Below are 27,934 nucleotides of genomic sequence, written 5' to 3'. Positions count from 1 at the left end.
AGCAACTGTGCATTGCATTGCCATGTAATGTAATGTAATGCAATGCTATCTATCTAGCTCTCCCTCTATACTTCCTTTTGGATAAACAGACATATTAGGCAAGCATTTTGGAGCTTTCACCTAAATAACTACAGGTGGTGAGATAAGCTGCACAATATAATTGACCTTTCAGTATATTGTTGCACACACACCATCTATTTAGCAAATGCCCTTGTTATCAACAGCAGCCTTTTAAACTCACCTGAGCTAACAGGTATGTGAGCTGGTTACTCTGCTGCGCTTAAAATTTCTTTTTTGGTTTGCTACAATGCCTTTTCTGAAACGTTGTCTCCCTCTGCTGGAACACTGACTTCTTTCATTTAATGCCTGCAGACTATAAAAGAGAAACCAACCCAAAAAGTTTGGTTGATTAGTCTGTGGCATTCTTTTAAACTGTTGCTTATGGCGGTCTCTGTGAGCTTCTCAGTGACATTCAGCCATCCAGGTATCCCGCCTGCAGTAGACGGAATGTGGCAATGGAACGCTGGCTGCGCGTGTCATAATAGGCTCTGAGCCTTTATATACCTGCGCACAGCAGCAGCCACCTTCAGTCTGCTGCTGGACAGCCAGGAGCAGCAGCAGCAGGAGAGGTAATTAATCAGCAACCCTCCTGCTAAGGGTAGACAGCTGCTCGTTCCACCCCCCCCCCCCCCCGCCTTAATTGGTTCTCCTCCCTTCCAACGGTGTTGAGGCGGGTGGGAACAGCCGGGGGTTGAGGGTACTGTGCTAAAAGAGGTGGAGTTATGCAGATCTAAAACGCGTGGATTGCAGCAGCAGCAAGCCGAAAAGTGCAGGCATGTGAGGGATCTAGAGGTTGACAGCATGTCTTCTTAACGGGAGTCCAGGTGGCCATCTCCACAAATGGACTTTTCAGAATCCTTGGGTGGCACCGTAGTCGGAAACCAATTCTGGTTATCGCTTCTCGGCCTTTTGGCTAAGATCAAGTGTAGTATCTGTTCTTATCAGTTTAATATCTGATACGTCCCCTATCTGGGGACCATATATTAAATGGATTTTTAGAACAGGGAGATGGAAAAAGAGCTTGCTCTGTCCACTCCACGCATTGACCTGGTATTGCAGTATCTCCAGGACCGGTGCACCCCTTCTTTAATGCAGTTTCTAAAATCAGAAAGAATTGAATTCAATGCTTTTTGTTCATTTTGCTTGTTTGTCGGATTTTGGGATGGACTCTTTGGCTTTGCTTTTCTTCTCCTCATTGGATTTTTCATGTTAAAAGTTGCAGAAGCCAGATGACAAGCTCATTTTGGTTCAACTTCAGCAACTGTGCATTGCATTGCCATGTAATGTAATGTAATGCAATGCTATCTATCTAGCTCTCCCTCTATACTTCCTTTTGGATAAACAGACATATTAGGCAAGCATTTTGGAGCTTTCACCTAAATAACTACAGGTGGTGAGATAAGCTGCACAATATAATTGACCTTTCAGTATATTGTTGCACACACACCATCTATTTAGCAAATGCCCTTGTTATCAACAGCAGCCTTTTAAACTCACCTGAGCTAACAGGTATGTGAGCTGGTTACTCTGCTGCGCTTAAAATTTCTTTTTTGGTTTGCTACAATGCCTTTTCTGAAACGTTGTCTCCCTCTGCTGGAACACTGACTTCTTTCATTTAATGCCTGCAGACTATAAAAGAGAAACCAACCCAAAAAGTTTGGTTGATTAGTCTGTGGCATTCTTTTAAACTGTTGCTTATGGCGGTCTCTGTGAGCTTCTCAGTGACATTCAGCCATCCAGGTATCCCGCCTGCAGTAGACGGAATGTGGCAATGGAACGCTGGCTGCGCGTGTCATAATAGGCTCTGAGCCTTTATATACCTGCGCACAGCAGCAGCCACCTTCAGTCTGCTGCTGGACAGCCAGCAGCAGCAGCAGCAGGAGAGGTAATTAATCAGCAACCCTCCTGCTAAGGGTAGACAGCTGCTCGTTCCACCCCCCCCCCGCCTTAATTGGTTCTCCTCCCTTCCAACGGTGTTGAGGCGGGTGGGAACAGCCGGGGGTTGAGGGTACTGTGCTAAAAGAGGTGGAGTTATGCAGATCTAAAACGCGTGGATTGCAGCAGCAGCAAGCCGAAAAGTGCAGGCATGTGAGGGATCTAGAGGTTGACAGCATGTCTTCTTAACGGGAGTCCAGGTGGCCATCTCCACAAATGGACTTTTCAGAATCCTTGGGTGGCACCGTAGTCGGAAACCAATTCTGGTTATCGCTTCTCGGCCTTTTGGCTAAGATCAAGTGTAGTATCTGTTCTTATCAGTTTAATATCTGATACGTCCCCTATCTGGGGACCATATATTAAATGGATTTTTAGAACAGGGAGATGGAAAAAGAGCTTGCTCTGTCCACTCCACGCATTGACCTGGTATTGCAGTATCTCCAGGACCGGTGCACCCCTTCTTTAATGCAGTTTCTAAAATCAGAAAGAATTGAATTCAATGCTTTTTGTTCATTTTGCTTGTTTGTCGGATTTTGGGATGGACTCTTTGGCTTTGCTTTTCTTCTCCTCATTGGATTTTTCATGTTAAAAGTTGCAGAAGCCAGATGACAAGCTCATTTTGGTTCAACTTCAGCAACTGTGCATTGCATTGCCATGTAATGTAATGTAATGCAATGCTATCTATCTAGCTCTCCCTCTATACTTCCTTTTGGATAAACAGACATATTAGGCAAGCATTTTGGAGCTTTCACCTAAATAACTACAGGTGGTGAGATAAGCTGCACAATATAATTGACCTTTCAGTATATTGTTGCACACACACCATCTATTTAGCAAATGCCCTTGTTATCAACAGCAGCCTTTTAAACTCACCTGAGCTAACAGGTATGTGAGCTGGTTACTCTGCTGCGCTTAAAATTTCTTTTTTGGTTTGCTACAATGCCTTTTCTGAAACGTTGTCTCCCTCTGCTGGAACACTGACTTCTTTCATTTAATGCCTGCAGACTATAAAAGAGAAACCAACCCAAAAAGTTTGGTTGATTAGTCTGTGGCATTCTTTTAAACTGTTGCTTATGGCGGTCTCTGTGAGCTTCTCAGTGACATTCAGCCATCCAGGTATCCCGCCTGCAGTAGACGGAATGTGGCAATGGAACGCTGGCTGCGCGTGTCATAATAGGCTCTGAGCCTTTATATACCTGCGCACAGCAGCAGCCACCTTCAGTCTGCTGCTGGACAGCCAGCAGCAGCAGCAGCAGGAGAGGTAATTAATCAGCAACCCTCCTGCTAAGGGTAGACAGCTGCTCGTTCCACCCCCCCCCCCCCCCCGCCTTAATTGGTTCTCCTCCCTTCCAACGGTGTTGAGGCGGGTGGGAACAGCCGGGGGTTGAGGGTACTGTGCTAAAAGAGGTGGAGTTATGCAGATCTAAAACGCGTGGATTGCAGCAGCAGCAAGCCGAAAAGTGCAGGCATGTGAGGGATCTAGAGGTTGACAGCATGTCTTCTTAACGGGAGTCCAGGTGGCCATCTCCACAAATGGACTTTTCAGAATCCTTGGGTGGCACCGTAGTCGGAAACCAATTCTGGTTATCGCTTCTCGGCCTTTTGGCTAAGATCAAGTGTAGTATCTGTTCTTATCAGTTTAATATCTGATACGTCCCCTATCTGGGGACCATATATTAAATGGATTTTTAGAACAGGGAGATGGAAAAAGAGCTTGCTCTGTCCACTCCACGCATTGACCTGGTATTGCAGTATCTCCAGGACCGGTGCACCCCTTCTTTAATGCAGTTTCTAAAATCAGAAAGAATTGAATTCAATGCTTTTTGTTCATTTTGCTTGTTTGTCGGATTTTGGGATGGACTCTTTGGCTTTGCTTTTCTTCTCCTCATTGGATTTTTCATGTTAAAAGTTGCAGAAGCCAGATGACAAGCTCATTTTGGTTCAACTTCAGCAACTGTGCATTGCATTGCCATGTAATGTAATGTAATGCAATGCTATCTATCTAGCTCTCCCTCTATACTTCCTTTTGGATAAACAGACATATTAGGCAAGCATTTTGGAGCTTTCACCTAAATAACTACAGGTGGTGAGATAAGCTGCACAATATAATTGACCTTTCAGTATATTGTTGCACACACACCATCTATTTAGCAAATGCCCTTGTTATCAACAGCAGCCTTTTAAACTCACCTGAGCTAACAGGTATGTGAGCTGGTTACTCTGCTGCGCTTAAAATTTCTTTTTTGGTTTGCTACAATGCCTTTTCTGAAACGTTGTCTCCCTCTGCTGGAACACTGACTTCTTTCATTTAATGCCTGCAGACTATAAAAGAGAAACCAACCCAAAAAGTTTGGTTGATTAGTCTGTGGCATTCTTTTAAACTGTTGCTTATGGCGGTCTCTGTGAGCTTCTCAGTGACATTCAGCCATCCAGGTATCCCGCCTGCAGTAGACGGAATGTGGCAATGGAACGCTGGCTGCGCGTGTCATAATAGGCTCTGAGCCTTTATATACCTGCGCACAGCAGCAGCCACCTTCAGTCTGCTGCTGGACAGCCAGCAGCAGCAGCAGCAGGAGAGGTAATTAATCAGCAACCCTCCTGCTAAGGGTAGACAGCTGCTCGTTCCACCCCCCCCCCGCCTTAACTGGTTCTCCTCCCTTCCAACGGTGTTGAGGCGGGTGGGAACAGCCGGGGGTTGAGGGTACTGTGCTAAAAGAGGTGGAGTTATGCAGATCTAAAACGCGTGGATTGCAGCAGCAGCAAGCCGAAAAGTGCAGGCATGTGAGGGATCTAGAGGTTGACAGCATGTCTTCTTAACGGGAGTCCAGGTGGCCATCTCCACAAATGGACTTTTCAGAATCCTTGGGTGGCACCGTAGTCGGAAACCAATTCTGGTTATCGCTTCTCGGCCTTTTGGCTAAGATCAAGTGTAGTATCTGTTCTTATCAGTTTAATATCTGATACGTCCCCTATCTGGGGACCATATATTAAATGGATTTTTAGAACAGGGAGATGGAAAAAGAGCTTGCTCTGTCCACTCCACGCATTGACCTGGTATTGCAGTATCTCCAGGACCGGTGCACCCCTTCTTTAATGCAGTTTCTAAAATCAGAAAGAATTGAATTCAATGCTTTTTGTTCATTTTGCTTGTTTGTCGGATTTTGGGATGGACTCTTTGGCTTTGCTTTTCTTCTCCTCATTGGATTTTTCATGTTAAAAGTTGCAGAAGCCAGATGACAAGCTCATTTTGGTTCAACTTCAGCAACTGTGCATTGCATTGCCATGTAATGTAATGTAATGCAATGCTATCTATCTAGCTCTCCCTCTATACTTCCTTTTGGATAAACAGACATATTAGGCAAGCATTTTGGAGCTTTCACCTAAATAACTACAGGTGGTGAGATAAGCTGCACAATATAATTGACCTTTCAGTATATTGTTGCACACACACCATCTATTTAGCAAATGCCCTTGTTATCAACAGCAGCCTTTTAAACTCACCTGAGCTAACAGGTATGTGAGCTGGTTACTCTGCTGCGCTTAAAATTTCTTTTTTGGTTTGCTACAATGCCTTTTCTGAAACGTTGTCTCCCTCTGCTGGAACACTGACTTCTTTCATTTAATGCCTGCAGACTATAAAAGAGAAACCAACCCAAAAAGTTTGGTTGATTAGTCTGTGGCATTCTTTTAAACTGTTGCTTATGGCGGTCTCTGTGAGCTTCTCAGTGACATTCAGCCATCCAGGTATCCCGCCTGCAGTAGACGGAATGTGGCAATGGAACGCTGGCTGCGCGTGTCATAATAGGCTCTGAGCCTTTATATACCTGCGCACAGCAGCAGCCACCTTCAGTCTGCTGCTGGACAGCCAGCAGCAGCAGCAGCAGGAGAGGTAATTAATCAGCAACCCTCCTGCTAAGGGTAGACAGCTGCTCGTTCCACCCCCCCCCCCGCCTTAATTGGTTCTCCTCCCTTCCAACGGTGTTGAGGCGGGTGGGAACAGCCGGGGGTTGAGGGTACTGTGCTAAAAGAGGTGGAGTTATGCAGATCTAAAACGCGTGGATTGCAGCAGCAGCAAGCCGAAAAGTGCAGGCATGTGAGGGATCTAGAGGTTGACAGCATGTCTTCTTAACGGGAGTCCAGGTGGCCATCTCCACAAATGGACTTTTCAGAATCCTTGGGTGGCACCGTAGTCGGAAACCAATTCTGGTTATCGCTTCTCGGCCTTTTGGCTAAGATCAAGTGTAGTATCTGTTCTTATCAGTTTAATATCTGATACGTCCCCTATCTGGGGACCATATATTAAATGGATTTTTAGAACAGGGAGATGGAAAAAGAGCTTGCTCTGTCCACTCCACACATTGACCTGGTATTGCAGTATCTCCAGGACCGGTGCACCCCTTCTTTAATGCAGTTTCTAAAATCAGAAAGAATTGAATTCAATGCTTTTTGTTCATTTTGCTTGTTTGTCGGATTTTGGGATGGACTCTTTGGCTTTGCTTTTCTTCTCCTCATTGGATTTTTCATGTTAAAAGTTGCAGAAGCCAGATGACAAGCTCATTTTGGTTCAACTTCAGCAACTGTGCATTGCATTGCCATGTAATGTAATGTAATGCGATGCTATCTATCTAGCTCTCCCTCTATACTTCCTTTTGGATAAACAGACATATTAGGCAAGCATTTTGGAGCTTTCACCTAAATAACTACAGGTGGTGAGATAAGCTGCACAATATAATTGACCTTTCAGTATATTGTTGCACACACACCATCTATTTAGCAAATGCCCTTGTTATCAACAGCAGCCTTTTAAACTCACCTGAGCTAACAGGTATGTGAGCTGGTTACTCTGCTGCGCTTAAAATTTCTTTTTTGGTTTGCTACAATGCCTTTTCTGAAACGTTGTCTCCCTCTGCTGGAACACTGACTTCTTTCATTTAATGCCTGCAGACTATAAAAGAGAAACCAACCCAAAATGTTTGGTTGATTAGTCTGTGGCATTCTTTTAAACTGTTGCTTATGGCGGTCTCTGTGAGCTTCTCAGTGACATTCAGCCATCCAGGTATCCCGCCTGCAGTAGACGGAATGTGGCAATGGAACGCTGGCTGCGCGTGTCATAATAGGCTCTGAGCCTTTATATACCTGCGCACAGCAGCAGCCACCTTCAGTCTGCTGCTGGACAGCCAGCAGCAGCAGCAGCAGGAGAGGTAATTAATCAGCAACCCTCCTGCTAAGGGTAGACAGCTGCTCGTTCCACCCCCCCCCCCCCCCGCCTTAATTGGTTCTCCTCCCCTCCAACGGTGTTGAGGCGGGTGGGAACAGCCGGGGGTTGAGGGTACTGTGCTAAAAGAGGTGGAGTTATGCAGATCTAAAACGCGTGGATTGCAGCAGCAGCAAGCCGAAAAGTGCAGGCATGTGAGGGATCTAGAGGTTGACAGCATGTCTTCTTAACGGGAGTCCAGGTGGCCATCTCCACAAATGGACTTTTCAGAATCCTTGGGTGGCACCGTAGTCGGAAACCAATTCTGGTTATCGCTTCTCGGCCTTTTGGCTAAGATCAAGTGTAGTATCTGTTCTTATCAGTTTAATATCTGATACGTCCCCTATCTGGGGACCATATATTAAATGGATTTTTAGAACAGGGAGATGGAAAAAGAGCTTGCTCTGTCCACTCCACGCATTGACCTGGTATTGCAGTATCTCCAGGACCGGTGCACCCCTTCTTTAATGCAGTTTCTAAAATCAGAAAGAATTGAATTCAATGCTTTTTGTTCATTTTGCTTGTTTGTCGGATTTTGGGATGGACTCTTTGGCTTTGCTTTTCTTCTCCTCATTGGATTTTTCATGTTAAAAGTTGCAGAAGCCAGATGACAAGCTCATTTTGGTTCAACTTCAGCAACTGTGCATTGCATTGCCATGTAATGTAATGTAATGCAATGCTATCTATCTAGCTCTCCCTCTATACTTCCTTTTGGATAAACAGACATATTAGGCAAGCATTTTGGAGCTTTCACCTAAATAACTACAGGTGGTGAGATAAGCTGCACAATATAATTGACCTTTCAGTATATTGTTGCACACACACCATCTATTTAGCAAATGCCCTTGTTATCAACAGCAGCCTTTTAAACTCACCTGAGCTAACAGGTATGTGAGCTGGTTACTCTGCTGCGCTTTAAATTTCTTTTTTGGTTTGCTACAATGCCTTTTCTGAAACGTTGTCTCCCTCTGCTGGAACACTGACTTCTTTCATTTAATGCCTGCAGACTATAAAAGAGAAACCAACCCAAAAAGTTTGGTTCATTAGTCTGTGGCATTCTTTTAAACTGTTGCTTATGGCGGTCTCTGTGAGCTTCTCAGTGACATTCAGCCATCCAGGTATCCCGCCTGCAGTAGACGGAATGTGGCAATGGAACGCTGGCTGCGCGTGTCATAATAGGCTCTGAGCCTTTATATACCTGCGCACAGCAGCAGCCACCTTCAGTCTGCTGCTGGACAGCCAGCAGCAGCAGCAGCAGGAGAGGTAATTAATCAGCAACCCTCCTGCTAAGGGTAGACAGCTGCTCGTTCCACCCCCCCCCCCCGCCTTAATTGGTTCTCCTCCCTTCCAACGGTGTTGAGGCGGGTGGGAACAGCCGGGGGTTGAGGGTACTGTGCTAAAAGAGGTGGAGTTATGCAGATCTAAAACGCGTGGATTGCAGCAGCAGCAAGCCGAAAAGTGCAGGCATGTGAGGGATCTAGAGGTTGACAGCATGTCTTCTTAACGGGAGTCCAGGTGGCCATCTCCACAAATGGACTTTTCAGAATCCTTGGGTGGCACCGTAGTCGGAAACCAATTCTGGTTATCGCTTCTCGGCCTTTTGGCTAAGATCAAGTGTAGTATCTGTTCTTATCAGTTTAATATCTGATACGTCCCCTATCTGGGGACCATATATTAAATGGATTTTTAGAACAGGGAGATGGAAAAAGAGCTTGCTCTGTCCACTCCACGCATTGACCTGGTATTGCAGTATCTCCAGGACCGGTGCACCCCTTCTTTAATGCAGTTTCTAAAATCAGAAAGAATTGAATTCAATGCTTTTTGTTCATTTTGCTTGTTTGTCGGATTTTGGGATGGACTCTTTGGCTTTGCTTTTCTTCTCCTCATTGGATTTTTCATGTTAAAAGTTGCAGAAGCCAGATGACAAGCTCATTTTGGTTCAACTTCAGCAACTGTGCATTGCATTGCCATGTAATGTAATGTAATGCAATGCTATCTATCTAGCTCTCCCTCTATACTTCCTTTTGGATAAACAGACATATTAGGCAAGCATTTTGGAGCTTTCACCTAAATAACTACAGGTGGTGAGATAAGCTGCACAATATAATTGACCTTTCAGTATATTGTTGCACACACACCATCTATTTAGCAAATGCCCTTGTTATCAACAGCAGCCCTTTAAACTCACCTGAGCTAACAGGTATGTGAGCTGGTTACTCTGCTGCGCTTAAAATTTCTTTTTTGGTTTGCTACAATGCCTTTTCTGAAACGTTGTCTCCCTCTGCTGGAACACTGACTTCTTTCATTTAATGCCTGCAGACTATAAAAGAGAAACCAACCCAAAAAGTTTGGTTGATTAGTCTGTGGCATTCTTTTAAACTGTTGCTTATGGCGGTCTCTGTGAGCTTCTCAGTGACATTCAGCCATCCAGGTATCCTGCCTGCAGTAGACGGAATGTGGCAATGGAACGCTGGCTGCGCGTGTCATAATAGGCTCTGAGCCTTTATATACCTGCGCACAGCAGCAGCCACCTTCAGTCTGCTGCTGGACAGCCAGCAGCAGCAGCAGCAGGAGAGGTAATTAATCAGCAACCCTCCTGCTAAGGGTAGACAGCTGCTCGTTCCACCCCCCCCTCCCTGCCTTAATTGGTTCTCCTCCCTTCCAACGGTGTTGAGGCGGGTGGGAACAGCCGGGGGTTGAGGGTACTGTGCTAAAAGAGGTGGAGTTATGCAGATCTAAAACGCGTGGATTGCAGCAGCAGCAAGCCGAAAAGTGCAGGCATGTGAGGGATCTAGAGGTTGACAGCATGTCTTCTTAACGGGAGTCCAGGTGGCCATCTCCACAAATGGACTTTTCAGAATCCTTGGGTGGCACCGTAGTCGGAAACCAATTCTGGTTATCGCTTCTCGGCCTTTTGGCTAAGATCAAGTGTAGTATCTGTTCTTATCAGTTTAATATCTGATACGTCCCCTATCTGGGGACCATATATTAAATGGATTTTTAGAACAGGGAGATGGAAAAAGAGCTTGCTCTGTCCACTCCACGCATTGACCTGGTATTGCAGTATCTCCAGGACCGGTGCACCCCTTCTTTAATGCAGTTTCTAAAATCAGAAAGAATTGAATTCAATGCTTTTTGTTCATTTTGCTTGTTTGTCGGATTTTGGGATGGACTCTTTGGCTTTGCTTTTCTTCTCCTCATTGGATTTTTCATGTTAAAAGTTGCAGAAGCCAGATGACAAGCTCATTTTGGTTCAACTTCAGCAACTGTGCATTGCATTGCCATGTAATGTAATGTAATGCAATGCTATCTATCTAGCTCTCCCTCTATACTTCCTTTTGGATAAACAGACATATTAGGCAAGCATTTTGGAGCTTTCACCTAAATAACTACAGGTGGTGAGATAAGCTGCACAATATAATTGACCTTTCAGTATATTGTTGCACACACACCATCTATTTAGCAAATGCCCTTGTTATCAACAGCAGCCTTTTAAACTCACCTGAGCTAACAGGTATGTGAGCTGGTTACTCTGCTGCGCTTAAAATTTCTTTTTTGGTTTGCTACAATGCCTTTTCTGAAACGTTGTCTCCCTCTGCTGGAACACTGACTTCTTTCATTTAATGCCTGCAGACTATAAAAGAGAAACCAACCCAAAATGTTTGGTTGATTAGTCTGTGGCATTCTTTTAAACTGTTGCTTATGGCGGTCTCTGTGAGCTTCTCAGTGACATTCAGCCATCCAGGTATCCCGCCTGCAGTAGACGGAATGTGGCAATGGAACGCTGGCTGCGCGTGTCATAATAGGCTCTGAGCCTTTATATACCTGCGCACAGCAGCAGCCACCTTCAGTCTGCTGCTGGACAGCCAGCAGCAGCAGCAGCAGGAGAGGTAATTAATCAGCAACCCTCCTGCTAAGGGTAGACAGCTGCTCGTTCCACCCCCCCCCCCGCCTTAACTGGTTCTCCTCCCTTCCAACGGTGTTGAGGCGGGTGGGAACAGCCGGGGGTTGAGGGTACTGTGCTAAAAGAGGTGGAGTTATGCAGATCTAAAACGCGTGGATTGCAGCAGCAGCAAGCCGAAAAGTGCAGGCATGTGAGGGATCTAGAGGTTGACAGCATGTCTTCTTAACGGGAGTCCAGGTGGCCATCTCCACAAATGGACTTTTCAGAATCCTTGGGTGGCACCGTAGTCGGAAACCAATTCTGGTTATCGCTTCTCGGCCTTTTGGCTAAGATCAAGTGTAGTATCTGTTCTTATCAGTTTAATATCTGATACGTCCCCTATCTGGGGACCATATATTAAATGGATTTTTAGAACAGGGAGATGGAAAAAGAGCTTGCTCTGTCCACTCCACGCATTGACCTGGTATTGCAGTATCTCCAGGACCGGTGCACCCCTTCTTTAATGCAGTTTCTAAAATCAGAAAGAATTGAATTCAATGCTTTTTGTTCATTTTGCTTGTTTGTCGGATTTTGGGATGGACTCTTTGGCTTTGCTTTTCTTCTCCTCATTGGATTTTTCATGTTAAAAGTTGCAGAAGCCAGATGACAAGCTCATTTTGGTTCAACTTCAGCAACTGTGCATTGCATTGCCATGTAATGTAATGTAATGCAATGCTATCTATCTAGCTCTCCCTCTATACTTCCTTTTGGATAAACAGACATATTAGGCAAGCATTTTGGAGCTTTCACCTAAATAACTACAGGTGGTGAGATAAGCTGCACAATATAATTGACCTTTCAGTATATTGTTGCACACACACCATCTATTTAGCAAATGCCCTTGTTATCAACAGCAGCCTTTTAAACTCACCTGAGCTAACAGGTATGTGAGCTGGTTACTCTGCTGCGCTTAAAATTTCTTTTTTGGTTTGCTACAATGCCTTTTCTGAAACGTTGTCTCCCTCTGCTGGAACACTGACTTCTTTCATTTAATGCCTGCAGACTATAAAAGAGAAACCAACCCAAAAAGTTTGGTTGATTAGTCTGTGGCATTCTTTTAAACTGTTGCTTATGGCGGTCTCTGTGAGCTTCTCAGTGACATTCAGCCATCCAGGTATCCCGCCTGCAGTAGACGGAATGTGGCAATGGAACGCTGGCTGCGCGTGTCATAATAGGCTCTGAGCCTTTATATACCTGCGCACAGCAGCAGCCACCTTCAGTCTGCTGCTGGACAGCCAGCAGCAGCAGCAGCAGGAGAGGTAATTAATCAGCAACTCTCCTGCTAAGGGTAGACAGCTGCTCGTTCCACCACCCCCCCCACCTTAATTGGTTCTCCTCCCTTCCAACGGTGTTGAGGCGGGTGGGAACAGCCGGGGGTTGAGGGTACTGTGCTAAAAGAGGTGGAGTTATGCAGATCTAAAATGCGTGGATTGCAGCAGCAGCAAGCCGAAAAGTGCAGGCATGTGAGGGATCTAGAGGTTGACAGCATGTCTTCTTAACGGGAGTCCAGGTGGCCATCTCCACAAATTGACTTTTCAGAATCCTTGGGTGGCACCGTAGTCGGAAACCAATTCTGGTTATCGCTTCTCGGCCTTTTGGCTAAGATCAAGTGTAGTATCTGTTCTTATCAGTTTAATATCTGATACGTCCCCTATCTGGGGACCATATATTAAATGGATTTTTAGAACAGGGAGATGGAAAAAGAGCTTGCTCTGTCCACTCCACGCATTGACCTGGTATTGCAGTATCTCCAGGACCGGTGCACCCCTTCTTTAATGCAGTTTCTAAAATCAGAAAGAATTGAATTCAATGCTTTTTGTTCATTTTGCTTGTTTGTCGGATTTTGGGATGGACTCTTTGGCTTTGCTTTTCTTCTCCTCATTGGATTTTTCATGTTAAAAGTTGCAGAAGCCAGATGACAAGCTCATTTTGGTTCAACTTCAGCAACTGTGCATTGCATTGCCATGTAATGTAATGTAATGCAATGCTATCTATCTAGCTCTCCCTCTATACTTCCTTTTGGATAAACAGACATATTAGGCAAGCATTTTGGAGCTTTCACCTAAATAACTACAGGTGGTGAGATAAGCTGCACAATATAATTGACCTTTCAGTATATTGTTGCACACACACCATCTATTTAGCAAATGCCCTTGTTATCAACAGCAGCCTTTTAAACTCACCTGAGCTAACAGGTATGTGAGCTGGTTACTCTGCTGCGCTTAAAATTTCTTTTTTGGTTTGCTACAATGCCTTTTCTGAAATGTTGTCTCCCTCTGCTGGAACACTGACTTCTTTCATTTAATGCCTGCAGACTATAAAAGAGAAACCAACCCAAAAAGTTTGGTTGATTAGTCTGTGGCATTCTTTTAAACTGTTGCTTATGGCGGTCTCTGTGAGCTTCTCAGTGACATTCAGCCATCCAGGTATCCCGCCTGCAGTAGACGGAATGTGGCAATGGAACGCTGGCTGCGCGTGTCATAATAGGCTCTGAGCCTTTATATACCTGCGCACAGCAGCAGCCACCTTCAGTCTGCTGCTGGACAGCCAGCAGCAGCAGCAGCAGGAGAGGTAATTAATCAGCAACCCTCCTGCTAAGGGTAGACAGCTGCTCGTTCCACCCCCCCCCCCGCCTTAATTGGTTCTCCTCCCTTCCAACGGTGTTGAGGCGGGTGGGAACAGCCGGGGGTTGAGGGTACTGTGCTAAAAGAGGTGGAGTTATGCAGATCTAAAACGCGTGGATTGCAGCAGCAGCAAGCCGAAAAGTGCAGGCATGTGAGGGATCTAGAGGTTGACAGCATGTCTTCTTAACGGGAGTCCAGGTGGCCATCTCCACAAATGGACTTTTCAGAATCCTTGGGTGGCACCGTAGTCGGAAACCAATTCTGGTTATCGCTTCTCGGCCTTTTGGCTAAGATCAAGTGTAGTATCTGTTCTTATCAGTTTAATATCTGATACGTCCCCTATCTGGGGACCATATATTAAATGGATTTTTAGAGCAGGGAGATGGAAAAAGAGCTTGCTCTGTCCACTCCACGCATTGACCTGGTATTGCAGTATCTCCAGGACCGGTGCACCCCTTCTTTAATGCAGTTTCTAAAATCAGAAAGAATTGAATTCAATGCTTTTTGTTCATTTTGCTTGTTTGTCGGATTTTGGGATGGACTCTTTGGCTTTGCTTTTCTTCTCCTCATTGGATTTTTCAAGTTAAAAGTAGCAGAAGCCAGATGACAAGCTCATTTTGGTTCAACTTCAGCAACTGTGCATTGCATTGCCATGTAATGTAATGTAATGCAATGCTATCTATCTAGCTCTCCCTCTATACTTCCTTTTGGATAAACAGACATATTAGGCAAGCATTTTGGAGCTTTCACCTAAATAACTACAGGTGGTGAGATAAGCTGCACAATATAATTGACCTTTCAGTATATTGTTGCACACACACCATCTATTTAGCAAATGCCCTTGTTATCAACAGCAGCCTTTTAAACTCACCTGAGCTAACAGGTATGTGAGCTGGTTACTCTGCTGCGCTTAAAATTTCTTTTTTGGTTTGCTACAATGCCTTTTCTGAAACGTTGTCTCCCTCTGCTGGAACACTGACTTCTTTCATTTAATGCCTGCAGACTATAAAAGAGAAACCAACCCAAAAAGTTTGGTTGATTAGTCTGTGGCATTCTTTTAAACTGTTGCTTATGGCGGTCTCTGTGAGCTTCTCAGTGACATTCAGCCATCCAGGTATCCCGCCTGCAGTAGACGGAATGTGGCAATGGAACGCTGGCTGCGCGTGTCATAATAGGCTCTGAGCCTTTATATACCTGCGCACAGCAGCAGCCACCTTCAGTCTGCTGCTGGACAGCCAGCAGCAGCAGCAGCAGGAGAGGTAATTAATCAGCAACCCTCCTGCTAAGGGTAGACAGCTGCTCGTTCCACCCCCCCCCCACCCCGCCTTAATTGGTTCTCCTCCCTTCCAACGGTGTTGAGGCGGGTGGGAACAGCCGGGGGTTGAGGGTACTGTGCTAAAAGAGGTGGAGTTATGCAGATCTAAAACGCGTGGATTGCAGCAGCAGCAAGCCGAAAAGTGCAGGCATGTGAGGGATCTAGAGGTTGACAGCATGTCTTCTTAACGGGAGTCCAGGTGGCCATCTCCACAAATGGACTTTTCAGAATCCTTGGGTGGCACCGTAGTCGGAAACCAATTCTGGTTATCGCTTCTCGGCCTTTTGGCTAAGATCAAGTGTAGTATCTGTTCTTATCAGTTTAATATCTGATACGTCCCCTATCTGGGGACCATATATTAAATGGATTTTTAGAACAGGGAGATGGAAAAAGAGCTTGCTCTGTCCACTCCACGCATTGACCTGGTATTGCAGTATCTCCAGGACCGGTGCACCCCTTCTTTAATGCAGTTTCTAAAATCAGAAAGAATTGAATTCAATGCTTTTTGTTCATTTTGCTTGTTTGTCGGATTTTGGGATGGACTCTTTGGCTTTGCTTTTCTTCTCCTCATTGGATTTTTCATGTTAAAAGTTGCAGAAGCCAGATGACAAGCTCATTTTGGTTCAACTTCAGCAACTGTGCATTGCATTGCCATGTAATGTAATGTAATGCAATGCTATCTATCTAGCTCTCCCTCTATACTTCCTTTTGGATAAACAGACATATTAGGCAAGCATTTTGGAGCTTTCACCTAAATAACTACAGGTGGTGAGATAAGCTGCACAATATAATTGACCTTTCAGTATATTGTTGCACACACACCATCTATTTAGCAAATGCCCTTGTTATCAACAGCAGCCTTTTAAACTCACCTGAGCTAACAGGTATGTGAGCTGGTTACTCTGCTGCGCTTAAAATCTCTTTTTTGGTTTGCTACAATGCCTTTTCTGAAACGTTGTCTCCCTCTGCTGGAACACTGACTTCTTTCATTTAATGCCTGCAGACTATAAAAGAGAAACCAACCCAAAAAGTTTGGTTGATTAGTCTGTGGCATTCTTTTAAACTGTTGCTTATGGCGGTCTCTGTGAGCTTCTCAGTGACATTCAGCCATCCAGGTATCCCGCCTGCAGTAGACGGAATGTGGCAATGGAACGCTGGCTGCGCGTGTCATAATAGGCTCTGAGCCTTTATATACCTGCGCACAGCAGCAGCCACCTTCAGTCTGCTGCTGGACAGCCAGGAGCAGCAGCAGCAGGAGAGGTAATTAATCAGCAACCCTCCTGCTAAGGGTAGACAGCTGCTCGTTCCACCCCCCCCCCCCCGCCTTAATTGGTTCTCCTCCCTTCCAACGGTGTTGAGGCGGGTGGGAACAGCCGGGGGTTGAGGGTACTGTGCTAAAAGAGGTGGAGTTATGCAGATCTAAAACGCGTGGATTGCAGCAGCAGCAAGCCGAAAAGTGCAGGCATGTGAGGGATCTAGAGGTTGACAGCATGTCTTCTTAACGGGAGTCCAGGTGGCCATCTCCACAAATGGACTTTTCAGAATCCTTGGGTGGCACCGTAGTCGGAAACCAATTCTGGTTATCGCTTCTCGGCCTTTTGGCTAAGATCAAGTGTAGTATCTGTTCTTATCAGTTTAATATCTGATACGTCCCCTATCTGGGGACCATATATTAAATGGATTTTTAGAACAGGGAGATGGAAAAAGAGCTTGCTCTGTCCACTCCACGCATTGACCTGGTATTGCAGTATCTCCAGGACCGGTGCACCCCTTCTTTAATGCAGTTTCTAAAATCAGAAAGAATTGAATTCAATGCTTTTTGTTCATTTTGCTTGTTTGTCGGATTTTGGGATGGACTCTTTGGCTTTGCTTTTCTTCTCCTCATTGGATTTTTCATGTTAAAAGTTGCAGAAGACAGATGACAAGCTCATTTTGGTTCAACTTCAGCAACTGTGCATTGCATTGCCATGTAATGTAATGTAATGCAATGCTATCTATCTAGCTCTCCCTCTATACTTCCTTTTGGATAAACAGACATATTAGGCAAGCATTTTGGAGCTTTCACCTAAATAACTACAGGTGGTGAGATAAGCTGCACAATATAATTGACCTTTCAGTATATTGTTGCACACACACCATCTATTTAGCAAATGCCCTTGTTATCAACAGCAGCCTTTTAAACTCACCTGAGCTAACAGGTATGTGAGCTGGTTACTCTGCTGCGCTTAAAATTTCTTTTTTGGTTTGCTACAATGCCTTTTCTGAAACGTTGTCTCCCTCTGCTGGAACACTGACTTCTTTCATTTAATGCCTGCAGACTATAAAAGAGAAACCAACCCAAAAAGTTTGGTTGATTAGTCTGTGGCATTCTTTTAAACTGTTGCTTATGGCGGTCTCTGTGAGCTTCTCAGTGACATTCAGCCATCCAGGTATCCCGCCTGCAGTAGACGGAATGTGGCAATGGAACGCTGGCTGCGCGTGTCATAATAGGCTCTGAGCCTTTATATACCTGCGCACAGCAGCAGCCACCTTCAGTCTGCTGCTGGACAGCCAGCAGCAGCAGCAGCAGGAGAGGTAATTAATCAGCAACCCTCCTGCTAAGGGTAGACAGCTGCTCGTTCCACCCCCCCCCCCGCCTTAATTGGTTCTCCTCCCTTCCAACGGTGTTGAGGCGGGTGGGAACAGCCGGGGGTTGAGGGTACTGTGCTAAAAGAGGTGGAGTTATGCAGATCTAAAACGCGTGGATTGCAGCAGCAGCAAGCCGAAAAGTGCAGGCATGTGAGGGATCTAGAGGTTGACAGCATGTCTTCTTAACGGGAGTCCAGGTGGCCATCTCCACAAATGGACTTTTCAGAATCCTTGGGTGGCACCGTAGTCGGAAACCAATTCTTGTTATCGCTTCTCGGCCTTTTGGCTAAGATCAAGTGTAGTATCTGTTCTTATCAGTTTAATATCTGATACGTCCCCTATCTGGGGACCATATATTAAATGGATTTTTAGAACAGGGAGATGGAAAAAGAGCTTGCTCTGTCCACTCCACGCATTGACCTGGTATTGCAGTATCTCCAGGACCGGTGCACCCCTTCTTTAATGCAGTTTCTAAAATCAGAAAGAATTGAATTCAATGCTTTTTGTTCATTTTGCTTGTTTGTCGGATTTTGGGATGGACTCTTTGGCTTTGCTTTTCTTCTCCTCATTGGATTTTTCATGTTAAAAGTTGCAGAAGCCAGATGACAAGCTCATTTTGGTTCAACTTCAGCAACTGTGCATTGCATTGCCATGTAATGTAATGTAATGCAATGCTATCCATCTAGCTCTCCCTCTATACTTCCTTTTGGATAAACAGACATATTAGGCAAGCATTTTGGAGCTTTCACCTAAATAACTACAGGTGGTGAGATAAGCTGCACAATATAATTGACCTTTCAGTATATTGTTGCACACACACCATCTATTTAGCAAATGCCCTTGTTATCAACAGCAGCCTTTTAAACTCACCTGAGCTAACAGGTATGTGAGCTGGTTACTCTGCTGCGCTTAAAATTTCTTTTTTGGTTTGCTACAATGCCTTTTCTGAAACGTTGTCTCCCTCTGCTGGAACACTGACTTCTTTCATTTAATGCCTGCAGACTATAAAAGAGAAACCAACCCAAAAAGTTTGGTTGATTAGTCTGTGGCATTCTTTTAAACTGTTGCTTATGGCGGTCTCTGTGAGCTTCTCAGTGACATTCAGCCATCCAGGTATCCCGCCTGCAGTAGACGGAATGTGGCAATGGAACGCTGGCTGCGCGTGTCATAATAGGCTCTGAGCCCTTATATACCTGCGCACAGCAGCAGCCACCTTCAGTCTGCTGCTGGACAGCCAGCAGCAGCAGCAGCAGGAGAGGTAATTAATCAGCAACCCTCCTGCTAAGGGTAGACAGCTGCTCGTTCCACGCCCCCCCCGCCTTAATTGGTTCTCCTCCCTTCCAACGGTGTTGAGGCGGGTGGGAACAGCCGGGGGTTGAGGGTACTGTGCTAAAAGAGGTGGAGTTATGCAGATCTAAAACGCATGGATTGCAGCAGCAGCAAGCCGAAAAGTGCAGGCATGTGAGGGATCTAGAGGTTGACAGCATGTCTTCTTAACGGGAGTCCAGGTGGCCATCTCCACAAATGGACTTTTCAGAATCCTTGGGTGGCACCGTAGTCGGAAACCAATTCTTGTTATTGCTTCTCGGCCTTTTGGCTAAGATCAAGTGTAGTATCTGTTCTTATCAGTTTAATATCTGATACGTCCCCTATCTGGGGACCATATATTAAATGGATTTTTAGAACAGGGAGATGGAAAAAGAGCTTGCTCTGTCCACTCCACGCATTGACCTGGTATTGCAGTATCTCCAGGACCGGTGCACCCCTTCTTTAGTGCAGTTTCTAAAATCAGAAAGAATTGAATTCAATGCTTTTTGTTCATTTTGCTTGTTTGTCGGATTTTGGGATGGACTCTTTGGCTTTGCTTTTCTTCTCCTCATTGGATTTTTCATGTTAAAAGTTGCAGAAGCCAGATGACAAGCTCATTTTGTTTCAACTTCAGCAACTGTGCATTGCATTGCCATGTAATGTAATGTAATGCAATGCTATCTATCTAGCTCTCCCTCTATACTTCCTTTTGGATAAACAGACATATTAGGCAAGCATTTTGGAGCTTTCACCTAAATAACTACAGGTGGTGAGATAAGCTGCACAATATAATTGACCTTTCAGTATATTGTTGCACACACACCATCTATTTAGCAAATGCCCTTGTTATCAACAGCAGCCTTTTAAACTCACCTGAGCTAACAGGTATGTGAGCTGGTTACTCTGCTGCGCTTAAAATTTCTTTTTTGGTTTGCTACAATGCCTTTTCTGAAACGTTGTCTCCCTCTGCTGGAACACTGACTTCTTTCATTTAATGCCTGCAGACTATAAAAGAGAAACCAACCCAAAAAGTTTGGTTGATTAGTCTGTGGCATTCTTTTAAACTGTTGCTTATGGCGGTCTCTGTGAGCTTCTCAGTGACATTCAGCCATCCAGGTATCCCGCCTGCAGTAGACGGAATGTGGCAATGGAACGCTGGCTGCGCGTGTCATAATAGGCTCTGAGCCTTTATATACCTGCGCACAGCAGCAGCCACCTTCAGTCTGCTGCTGGACAGCCAGCAGCAGCAGCAGCAGGAGAGGTAATTAATCAGCAACCCTCCTGCTAAGGGTAGACAGCTGCTCGTTCCACCCCCCCCCCACCTTAATTTGTTCTCCTCCCTTCCAACGGTGTTGAGGCGGGTGGGAACAGCCGGGGGTTGAGGGTACTGTGCTAAAAGAGGTGGAGTTATGCAGATCTAAAACGCGTGGATTGCAGCAGCAGCAAGCCAAAAAGTGCAGGCATGTGAGGGATCTAGAGGTTGACAGCATGTCTTCTTAACGGGAGTCCAGGTGGCCATCTCCACAAATGGACTTTTCAGAATCCTTGGGTGGCACCGTAGTCGGAAACCAATTCTTGTTATCGCTTCTCGGCCTTTTGGCTAAGATCAAGTGTAGTATCTGTTCTTATCAGTTTAATATCTGATACGTCCCCTATCTGGGGACCATATATTAAATGGATTTTTAGAACAGGGAGATGGAAAAAGAGCTTGCTCTGTCCACTCCACGCATTGACCTGGTATTGCAGTATCTCCAGGACCGGTGCACCCCTTCTTTAATGCAGTTTCTAAAATCAGAAAGAATTGAATTCAATGCTTTTTGTTCATTTTGCTTGTTTGTCGGATTTTGGGATGGACTCTTTGGCTTTGCTTTTCTTCTCCTCATTGGATTTTTCATGTTAAAAGTTGCAGAAGCCAGATGACAAGCTCATTTTGGTTCAACTTCAGCAACTGTGCATTGCATTGCCATGTAATGTAATGTAATGCAATGCTATCCATCTAGCTCTCCCTCTATACTTCCTTTTGGATAAACAGACATATTAGGCAAGCATTTTGGAGCTTTCACCTAAATAACTACAGGTGGTGAGATAAGCTGCACAATATAATTGACCTTTCAGTATATTGTTGCACACACACCATCTATTTAGCAAATGCCCTTGTTATCAACAGCAGCCTTTTAAACTCACCTGAGCTAACAGGTATGTGAGCTGGTTACTCTGCTGCGCTTAAAATTTCTTTTTTGGTTTGCTACAATGCCTTTTCTGAAACGTTGTCTCCCTCTGCTGGAACACTGACTTCTTTCATTTAATGCCTGCAGACTATAAAAGAGAAACCAACCCAAAAAGTTTGGTTGATTAGTCTGTGGCATTCTTTTAAACTGTTGCTTATGGCGGTCTCTGTGAGCTTCTCAGTGACATTCAGCCATCCAGGTATCCCGCCTGCAGTAGACGGAATGTGGCAATGGAACGCTGGCTGCGCGTGTCATAATAGGCTCTGAGCCCTTATATACCTGCGCACAGCAGCAGCCACCTTCAGTCTGCTGCTGGACAGCCAGCAGCAGCAGCAGCAGGAGAGGTAATTAATCAGCAACCCTCCTGCTAAGGGTAGACAGCTGCTCGTTCCACGCCCCCCCCGCCTTAATTGGTTCTCCTCCCTTCCAACGGTGTTGAGGCGGGTGGGAACAGCCGGGGGTTGAGGGTACTGTGCTAAAAGAGGTGGAGTTATGCAGATCTAAAACGCATGGATTGCAGCAGCAGCAAGCCGAAAAGTGCAGGCATGTGAGGGATCTAGAGGTTGACAGCATGTCTTCTTAACGGGAGTCCAGGTGGCCATCTCCACAAATGGACTTTTCAGAATCCTTGGGTGGCACCGTAGTCGGAAACCAATTCTTGTTATTGCTTCTCGGCCTTTTGGCTAAGATCAAGTGTAGTATCTGTTCTTATCAGTTTAATATCTGATACGTCCCCTATCTGGGGACCATATATTAAATGGATTTTTAGAACAGGGAGATGGAAAAAGAGCTTGCTCTGTCCACTCCACGCATTGACCTGGTATTGCAGTATCTCCAGGACCGGTGCACCCCTTCTTTAGTGCAGTTTCTAAAATCAGAAAGAATTGAATTCAATGCTTTTTGTTCATTTTGCTTGTTTGTCGGATTTTGGGATGGACTCTTTGGCTTTGCTTTTCTTCTCCTCATTGGATTTTTCATGTTAAAAGTTGCAGAAGCCAGATGACAAGCTCATTTTGTTTCAACTTCAGCAACTGTGCATTGCATTGCCATGTAATGTAATGTAATGCAATGCTATCTATCTAGCTCTCCCTCTATACTTCCTTTTGGATAAACAGACATATTAGGCAAGCATTTTGGAGCTTTCACCTAAATAACTACAGGTGGTGAGATAAGCTGCACAATATAATTGACCTTTCAGTATATTGTTGCACACACACCATCTATTTAGCAAATGCCCTTGTTATCAACAGCAGCCTTTTAAACTCACCTGAGCTAACAGGTATGTGAGCTGGTTACTCTGCTGCGCTTAAAATTTCTTTTTTGGTTTGCTACAATGCCTTTTCTGAAACGTTGTCTCCCTCTGCTGGAACACTGACTTCTTTCATTTAATGCCTGCAGACTATAAAAGAGAAACCAACCCAAAAAGTTTGGTTGATTAGTCTGTGGCATTCTTTTAAACTGTTGCTTATGGCGGTCTCTGTGAGCTTCTCAGTGACATTCAGCCATCCAGGTATCCCGCCTGCAGTAGACGGAATGTGGCAATGGAACGCTGGCTGCGCGTGTCATAATAGGCTCTGAGCCTTTATATACCTGCGCACAGCAGCAGCCACCTTCAGTCTGCTGCTGGACAGCCAGCAGCAGCAGCAGCAGGAGAGGTAATTAATCAGCAACCCTCCTGCTAAGGGTAGACAGCTGCTCGTTCCACCCCCCCCCCACCTTAATTTGTTCTCCTCCCTTCCAACGGTGTTGAGGCGGGTGGGAACAGCCGGGGGTTGAGGGTACTGTGCTAAAAGAGGTGGAGTTATGCAGATCTAAAACGCGTGGATTGCAGCAGCAGCAAGCCAAAAAGTGCAGGCATGTGAGGGATCTAGAGGTTGACAGCATGTCTTCTTAACGGGAGTCCAGGTGGCCATCTCCACAAATGGACTTTTCAGAATCCTTGGGTGGCACCGTAGTCGGAAACCAATTCTGGTTATCGCTTCTCGGCCTTTTGGCTAAGATCAAGTGTAGTATCTGTTCTTATCAGTTTAATATCTGATACGTCCCCTATCTTGGGACCATATATTAAATGGATTTTTAGAACAGGGAGATGGAAAAAGAGCTTGCTCTGTCCACTCCACGCATTGACCTGGTATTGCAGTATCTCCAGGACCGGTGCACCCCTTCTTTAATGCAGTTTCTAAAATCAGAAAGAATTGAATTCAATGCTTTTTGTTCATTTTGCTTGTTTGTCGGATTTTGGGATGGACTCTTTGGCTTTGCTTTTCTTCTCCTCATTGGATTTTTCATGTTAAAAGTTGCAGAAGCCAGATGACAAGCTCATTTTGGTTCAACTTCAGCAACTGTGCATTGCATTGCCATGTAATGTAATGTAATGCAATGCTATCTATCTAGCTCTCCCTCTATACTTCCTTTTGGATAAACAGACATATTAGGCAAGCATTTTGGAGCTTTCACCTAAATAACTACAGGTGGTGAGATAAGCTGCACAATATAATTGACCTTTCAGTATATTGTTGCACACACACCATCTATTTAGCAAATGCCCTTGTTATCAACAGCAGCCTTTTAAACTCACCTGAGCTAACAGGTATGTGAGCTGGTTACTCTGCTGCGCTTAAAATTTCTTTTTTGGTTTGCTACAATGCCTTTTCTGAAACGTTGTCTCCCTCTGCTGGAACACTGACTTCTTTCATTTAATGCCTGCAGACTATAAAAGAGAAACCAACCCAAAATGTTTGGTTGATTAGTCTGTGGCATTCTTTTAAACTGTTGCTTATGGCGGTCTCTGTGAGCTTCTCAGTGACATTCAGCCATCCAGGTATCCCGCCTGCAGTAGACGGAATGTGGCAATGGAACGCTGGCTGCGCGTGTCATAATAGGCTCTGAGCCTTTATATACCTGCGCACAGCAGCAGCCACCTTCAGTCTGCTGCTGGACAGCTAGCAGCAGCAGCAGCAGGAGAGGTAATTAATCAGCAACCCTCCTGCTAAGGGTAGACAGCTGCTCGTTCCACCCCTCCCCCCCGCCTTAATTGGTTCTCCTCCCTTCCAACGGTGTTGAGGCGGGTGGGAACACCCGGGGGTTGAGGGTACTGTGCTAAAAGAGGTGGAGTTATGCAGATCTAAAACGCGTGGATTGCAGCAGCAGCAAGCCGAAAAGTGCAGGCATGTGAGGGATCTAGAGGTTGACAGCATGTCTTCTTAACGGGAGTCCAGGTGGCCATCTCCACAAATGGACTTTTCAGAATCCTTGGGTGGCACCGTAGTCGGAAACCAATTCTGGTTATCGCTTCTCGGCCTTTTGGCTAAGATCAAGTGTAGTATCTGTTCTTATCAGTTTAATATCTGATACGTCCCCTATCTGGGGACCATATATTAAATGGATTTTTAGAACAGGGAGATGGAAAAAGAGCTTGCTCTGTCCACTCCACGCATTGACCTGGTATTGCAGTATCTCCAGGACCGGTGCACCCCTTCTTTAATGCAGTTTCTAAAATCAGAAAGAATTGAATTCAATGCTTTTTGTTCATTTTGCTTGTTTGTCGGATTTTGGGATGGACTCTTTGGCTTTGCTTTTCTTCTCCTCATTGGATTTTTCATGTTAAAAGTTGCAGAAGCCAGATGACAAGCTCATTTTGGTTCAACTTCAGCAACTGTGCATTGCATTGCCATGTAATGTAATGTAATGCAATGCTATCTATCTAGCTCTCCCTCTATACTTCCTTTTGGATAAACAGACATATTAGGCAAGCATTTTGGAGCTTTCACCTAAATAACTACAGGTGGTGAGTTAAGCTGCACAATATGATTGACCTTTCAGTATATTGTTGCACACACACCATCTATTTAGCAAATGCCCTTGTTATCAACAGCAGCCTTTTAAACTCACCTGAGCTAACAGGTATGTGAGCTGGTTACTCTGCTGCGCTTAAAATTTCTTTTTTGGTTTGCTACAATGCCTTTTCTGAAACGTTGTCTCCCTCTGCTGGAACACTGACTTCTTTCATTTAATGCCTGCAGACTATAAAAGAGAAACCAACCCAAAAAGTTTGGTTGATTAGTCTGTGGCATTCTTTTAAACTGTTGCTTATGGCGGTCTCTGTGAGCTTCTCAGTGACATTCAGCCATCCAGGTATCCCGCCTGCAGTAGACGGAATGTGGCAATGGAACGCTGGCTGCGCGTGTCATAATAGGCTCTGAGCCTTTATATACCTGCGCACAGCAGCAGCCACCTTCAGTCTGCTGCTGGACAGCCAGCAGCAGCAGCAGCAGGAGAGGTAATTAATCAGCAACCCTCCTGCTAAGGGTAGACAGCTGCTCGTTCCACCCCCCCCCCCGCCTTAATTGGTTCTCCTCCCTTCCAACGGTGTTGAGGCGGGTGGGAACAGCCGGGGGTTGAGGGTACTGTGCTAAAAGAGGTGGAGCTATGCAGATCTAAAACGCGTGGATTGCAGCAGCAGCAAGCCGAAAAGTGCAGGCATGTGAGGGATCTAGAGGTTGACAGCATGTCTTCTTAACGGGAGTCCAGGTGGCCATCTCCACAAATGGACTTTTCAGAATCCTTGGGTGGCACCGTAGTCGGAAACCAATTCTGGTTATCGCTTCTCGGCCTTTTGGCTAAGATCAAGTGTAGTATCTGTTCTTATCAGTTTAATATCTGATACGTCCCCTATCTGGGGACCATATATTAAATGGATTTTTAGAACAGGGAGATGGAAAAAGAGCTTGCTCTGTCCACTCCACGCATTGACCTGGTATTGCAGTATCTCCAGGACCGGTGCACCCCTTCTTTAATGCAGTTTCTAAAATCAGAAAGAATTGAATTCAATGCTTTTTGTTCATTTTGCTTGTTTGTCGGATTTTGGGATGGACTCTTTGGCTTTGCTTTTCTTCTCCTCATTGGATTTTTCATGTTAAAAGTTGCAGAAGCCAGATGACAAGCTCATTTTGGTTCAACTTCAGCAACTGTGCATTGCATTGCCATGTAATGTAATGTAATGCAATGCTATCTATCTAGCTCTCCCTCTATACTTCCTTTTGGATAAACAGACATATTAGGCAAGCATTTTGGAGCTTTCACCTAAATAACTACAGGTGGTGAGATAAGCTGCACAATATAATTGACCTTTCAGTATATTGTTGCACACACACCATCTATTTAGCAAATGCCCTTGTTATCAACAGCAGCCTTTTAAACTCACCTGAGCTAACAGGTATGTGAGCTGGTTACTCTGCTGCGCTTAAAATTTCTTTTTTGGTTTGCTACAATGCCTTTTCTGAAACGTTGTCTCCCTCTGCTGGAACACTGACTTCTTTCATTTAATGCCTGCAGACTATAAAAGAGAAACCAACCCAAAAAGTTTGGTTGATTAGTCTGTGGCATTCTTTTAAACTGTTGCTTATGGCGGTCTCTGTGAGCTTCTCAGTGACATTCAGCCATCCAGGTATCCCGCCTGCAGTAGACGGAATGTGGCAATGGAACGCTGGCTGCGCGTGTCATAATAGGCTCTGAGCCTTTATATACCTGCGCACAGCAGCAGCCACCTTCAGTCTGCTGCTGGACAGCCAGCAGCAGCAGCAGCAGGAGAGGTAATTAATCAGCAACCCTCCTGCTAAGGGTAGACAGCTGCTCGTTCCACCCCCCCCCCCGCCTTAATTGGTTCTCCTCCCTTCCAACGGTGTTGAGGCGGGTGGGAACAGCCGGGGGTTGAGGGTACTGTGCTAAAAGAGGTGGAGTTATGCAGATCTAAAACGCGTGGATTGCAGCAGCAGCAAGCCGAAAAGTGCAGGCATGTGAGGGATCTAGAGGTTGACAGCATGTCTTCTTAACGGGAGTCCAGGTGGCCATCTCCACAAATGGACTTTTCAGAATCCTTGGGTGGCACCGTAGTCGGAAACCAATTCTGGTTATCGCTTCTCGGCCTTTTGGCTAAGATCAAGTGTAGTATCTGTTCTTATCAGTTTAATATCTGATACGTCCCCTATCTGGGGACCATATATTAAATGGATTTTTAGAACAGGGAGATGGAAAAAGAGCTTGCTCTGTCCACTCCACGCATTGACCTGGTATTGCAGTATCTCCAGGACCGGTGCACCCCTTCTTTAATGCAGTTTCTAAAATCAGAAAGAATTGAATTCAATGCTTTTTGTTCATTTTGCTTGTTTGTCGGATTTTGGGATGGACTCTTTGGCTTTGCTTTTCTTCTCCTCATTGGATTTTTCATGTTAAAAGTTGCAGAAGCCAGATGACAAGCTCATTTTGGTTCAACTTCAGCAACTGTGCATTGCATTGCCATGTAATGTAATGTAATGCAATGCTATCTATCTAGCTCTCCCTCTATACTTCCTTTTGGATAAACAGACATATTAGGCAAGCATTTTGGAGCTTTCACCTAAATAACTACAGGTGGTGAGATAAGCTGCACAATATAATTGACCTTTCAGTATATTGTTGCACACACACCATCTATTTAGCAAATGCCCTTGTTATCAACAGCAGCCTTTTAAACTCACCTGAGCTAACAGGTATGTGAGCTGGTTACTCTGCTGCGCTTAAAATTTCTTTTTTGGTTTGCTACAATGCCTTTTCTGAAACGTTGTCTCCCTCTGCTGGAACACTGACTTCTTTCATTTAATG

At 45.1% G+C, this 27,934-nt stretch overlaps 21 non-coding genes across 21 annotated transcripts; all 21 read left to right on the top strand.

Annotated features, from left to right (window-relative positions):
• The first annotated feature begins 953 nt into the window (after positions 1 to 953).
• LOC141195267 (U2 spliceosomal RNA) lies at positions 954 to 1,144 on the top strand. Its single transcript, XR_012267866.1, has one exon. It is a non-coding gene; the product is annotated as a U2 spliceosomal RNA (small nuclear RNA).
• A 1,120-nt stretch (positions 1,145 to 2,264) lies between these two features.
• LOC141195266 (U2 spliceosomal RNA) lies at positions 2,265 to 2,455 on the top strand. Its single transcript, XR_012267865.1, has one exon. It is a non-coding gene; the product is annotated as a U2 spliceosomal RNA (small nuclear RNA).
• Positions 2,456 to 3,581: 1,126 nt separating this feature from the next.
• LOC141195265 (U2 spliceosomal RNA) lies at positions 3,582 to 3,772 on the top strand. The gene has a single exon (XR_012267864.1). It is a non-coding gene; the product is annotated as a U2 spliceosomal RNA (small nuclear RNA).
• A 1,120-nt stretch (positions 3,773 to 4,892) lies between these two features.
• Positions 4,893 to 5,083, top strand: LOC141195263 (U2 spliceosomal RNA). Its single transcript, XR_012267862.1, has one exon. It is a non-coding gene; the product is annotated as a U2 spliceosomal RNA (small nuclear RNA).
• A 1,121-nt stretch (positions 5,084 to 6,204) lies between these two features.
• LOC141195956 (U2 spliceosomal RNA) lies at positions 6,205 to 6,395 on the top strand. The gene has a single exon (XR_012268527.1). It is a non-coding gene; the product is annotated as a U2 spliceosomal RNA (small nuclear RNA).
• A 1,125-nt stretch (positions 6,396 to 7,520) lies between these two features.
• Positions 7,521 to 7,711, top strand: LOC141195262 (U2 spliceosomal RNA). Its single transcript, XR_012267861.1, has one exon. It is a non-coding gene; the product is annotated as a U2 spliceosomal RNA (small nuclear RNA).
• A 1,122-nt stretch (positions 7,712 to 8,833) lies between these two features.
• Positions 8,834 to 9,024, top strand: LOC141195260 (U2 spliceosomal RNA). Its single transcript, XR_012267860.1, has one exon. It is a non-coding gene; the product is annotated as a U2 spliceosomal RNA (small nuclear RNA).
• Positions 9,025 to 10,147: 1,123 nt separating this feature from the next.
• On the top strand, positions 10,148 to 10,338 carry LOC141195259 (U2 spliceosomal RNA). Its single transcript, XR_012267859.1, has one exon. It is a non-coding gene; the product is annotated as a U2 spliceosomal RNA (small nuclear RNA).
• A 1,121-nt stretch (positions 10,339 to 11,459) lies between these two features.
• LOC141195258 (U2 spliceosomal RNA) lies at positions 11,460 to 11,650 on the top strand. The gene has a single exon (XR_012267858.1). It is a non-coding gene; the product is annotated as a U2 spliceosomal RNA (small nuclear RNA).
• A 1,121-nt stretch (positions 11,651 to 12,771) lies between these two features.
• On the top strand, positions 12,772 to 12,962 carry LOC141195257 (U2 spliceosomal RNA). Its single transcript, XR_012267857.1, has one exon. It is a non-coding gene; the product is annotated as a U2 spliceosomal RNA (small nuclear RNA).
• A 1,121-nt stretch (positions 12,963 to 14,083) lies between these two features.
• LOC141195717 (U2 spliceosomal RNA) lies at positions 14,084 to 14,274 on the top strand. Its single transcript, XR_012268295.1, has one exon. It is a non-coding gene; the product is annotated as a U2 spliceosomal RNA (small nuclear RNA).
• Positions 14,275 to 15,399: 1,125 nt separating this feature from the next.
• Positions 15,400 to 15,590, top strand: LOC141195256 (U2 spliceosomal RNA). Its single transcript, XR_012267856.1, has one exon. It is a non-coding gene; the product is annotated as a U2 spliceosomal RNA (small nuclear RNA).
• A 1,123-nt stretch (positions 15,591 to 16,713) lies between these two features.
• LOC141195255 (U2 spliceosomal RNA) lies at positions 16,714 to 16,904 on the top strand. The gene has a single exon (XR_012267855.1). It is a non-coding gene; the product is annotated as a U2 spliceosomal RNA (small nuclear RNA).
• Positions 16,905 to 18,025: 1,121 nt separating this feature from the next.
• LOC141195254 (U2 spliceosomal RNA) lies at positions 18,026 to 18,216 on the top strand. Its single transcript, XR_012267853.1, has one exon. It is a non-coding gene; the product is annotated as a U2 spliceosomal RNA (small nuclear RNA).
• Positions 18,217 to 19,336: 1,120 nt separating this feature from the next.
• LOC141195753 (U2 spliceosomal RNA) lies at positions 19,337 to 19,527 on the top strand. The gene has a single exon (XR_012268331.1). It is a non-coding gene; the product is annotated as a U2 spliceosomal RNA (small nuclear RNA).
• A 1,120-nt stretch (positions 19,528 to 20,647) lies between these two features.
• Positions 20,648 to 20,838, top strand: LOC141195253 (U2 spliceosomal RNA). The gene has a single exon (XR_012267852.1). It is a non-coding gene; the product is annotated as a U2 spliceosomal RNA (small nuclear RNA).
• A 1,120-nt stretch (positions 20,839 to 21,958) lies between these two features.
• LOC141195752 (U2 spliceosomal RNA) lies at positions 21,959 to 22,149 on the top strand. Its single transcript, XR_012268330.1, has one exon. It is a non-coding gene; the product is annotated as a U2 spliceosomal RNA (small nuclear RNA).
• A 1,120-nt stretch (positions 22,150 to 23,269) lies between these two features.
• On the top strand, positions 23,270 to 23,460 carry LOC141196112 (U2 spliceosomal RNA). Its single transcript, XR_012268678.1, has one exon. It is a non-coding gene; the product is annotated as a U2 spliceosomal RNA (small nuclear RNA).
• A 1,122-nt stretch (positions 23,461 to 24,582) lies between these two features.
• Positions 24,583 to 24,773, top strand: LOC141195251 (U2 spliceosomal RNA). Its single transcript, XR_012267850.1, has one exon. It is a non-coding gene; the product is annotated as a U2 spliceosomal RNA (small nuclear RNA).
• Positions 24,774 to 25,894: 1,121 nt separating this feature from the next.
• Positions 25,895 to 26,085, top strand: LOC141195249 (U2 spliceosomal RNA). The gene has a single exon (XR_012267849.1). It is a non-coding gene; the product is annotated as a U2 spliceosomal RNA (small nuclear RNA).
• A 1,121-nt stretch (positions 26,086 to 27,206) lies between these two features.
• On the top strand, positions 27,207 to 27,397 carry LOC141195248 (U2 spliceosomal RNA). Its single transcript, XR_012267848.1, has one exon. It is a non-coding gene; the product is annotated as a U2 spliceosomal RNA (small nuclear RNA).
• Positions 27,398 to 27,934: the final 537 nt, after the last annotated feature.

This window comes from Phyllobates terribilis, unplaced genomic scaffold (genome assembly GCF_046119375.1).
Source record: "Phyllobates terribilis strain yellow unplaced genomic scaffold, ASM4611937v1 Scaffold_74__1_contigs__length_7073193, whole genome shotgun sequence".
Taxonomy (NCBI): domain Eukaryota; kingdom Metazoa; phylum Chordata; class Amphibia; order Anura; family Dendrobatidae; genus Phyllobates; species Phyllobates terribilis.
This window is presented reverse-complemented; position numbering and strand designations above follow the sequence as displayed.